This window comes from Sycon ciliatum, chromosome 4 (assembly GCF_964019385.1).
Source record: "Sycon ciliatum chromosome 4, ocSycCili1.1, whole genome shotgun sequence".
Lineage (NCBI taxonomy): Eukaryota > Metazoa > Porifera > Calcarea > Leucosolenida > Sycettidae > Sycon > Sycon ciliatum.
In genome coordinates, this window is record NC_088646.1 from 40,228,445 (window position 1) to 40,230,131 (window position 1,687).

Consider the following 1,687-nt stretch of genomic DNA (forward strand, 5'->3'; position numbering starts at 1 on the left):
TGGTGGTGGTGGTGGTGGTGGTGGTGGTGGTGGTGGTGGATTCTTGAGCTGCGCTGGTGGAGGTCGGTTGGTGATTCTGGAGCTCTGGAGGTGGCTGGATTTGCTTGCAGACTGGGGAGGCTGGATAAGAGGCCTTGGATGCGACTGCTACTCTGCTGCTGTTTTCCTGTGTTGTGTTGGGTTTTGTTGCTTTTTTCTCCTATTTTCTGTTCACTTTTTGAGTTAGCAGAGTTAGCATCTCGCCATTGTCTTGAACAGTACCCGCCTGATCAATCTCGCCAGAGCATCGTTCATCAACATCATTGCCACCTACCAGCAGTGGGCCTGCAGGGGCTGCCAGCCTCGCACCTCCAGCCGTTGGAATACTTTATGCCGTGCTGCCAGTGTCAATCAAGTCGAAAGTGTGTGAGATGCAGCTGTGTTCGGCATGGGAGGAAGTGTATTGATTGCTACCCAGGAAGGTCGCTACCTAGCACGTGCAACAATTCGTTATCTGCCTCACAGCCTTCTGGTGCTAGCAATGTCACTCGAACTGTCAACGCGCACCCTGCCAGCCAGCCACTTGCGGTTGGGTTTGCACCTCGCGGTGTTGATTGCGCTGGAGATAGATCGCAAGCTAGCGACAGTGACAGTGATTCACTGCATATAAATTCGACACTTCCGAGGAACTTGGTATGCGCAGATCATGCACGCGCTGGTTCTTCCCCTGCAAGTGATGTAATAACTGATCCATCCTCTCAGATTCAAGGTGATGGCCTTGGCACCTCACGGGCTGGAGCGTCAACATCCAACATTCATCCCACAGGTTCTCAGGTGGAGCTCCTGGCTACCCTAGATGCTTCGGGTCCTGAGTCCTCTGGACAAGCGGCAGACAGCGGTGATGCCGGCACCTCGTCATTACCGGCCGGCGATTTCGGAGGCGCGGTTGGTCGGCCGGCTCATCGCATTGGTGGGCGGAGCGGGGTGGATCCTGCGCCCTCCCTGTTGCCAGGAGCTGCTGCTGTGGGGCAGGGCTCGGCCCAGCCTGCTGCTGCTGCTTCTCCGGCTGCCGCGGTCGCTCGGCAGACTTCTACATCACAGGTCTCTCCTGCGGGTGCCAGAGTTAATACTATGAGCAGTGATGATTCCCTATCTTCGAACACCTCCCTCAACAACGACATATCCCGAGCGTATGAGAAGGTGGTGACCTGGCGGAGAAACTTATTCAACGTTCCATTGGGCTCGGCTGGTGGTGATTTTGTTGACGTGCTCACTGGGCTCATCAAGGGTTTCACCAATGGCTCCTCATTACGACCAGTTGCATGGAAGGCCGTCGGTGTTGCCTGCCACCTGCTTCTCCAGCGTCCGCATGATTCTAAGATGATGTCAAACTATAGCGACCATTTACGGCGTCGACTCACTCTATGGAAATCTGGCCGAATAGATGATCTGACTACTGAAGGAGAGTCCCTTCAGGATCGTCTCAAGCCCCGGTACTCTACCTCGTCTGGTGGAGGAGAGAAGAGTGATATCACATTCAGCAACCTGGTATTTTCGGGAAAAATTAAGTCTGCCATTCGCTACCTGTCCAGTGATTCGTCCAATGATGTGCTGGGTATGACAGATGTAGTGGACGAAGAAACTGGAACTACCGTGAAGGAGGCACTGTTGCAAAAACATCCACCTGCTGCCGAGCCCCCGGTTTCGA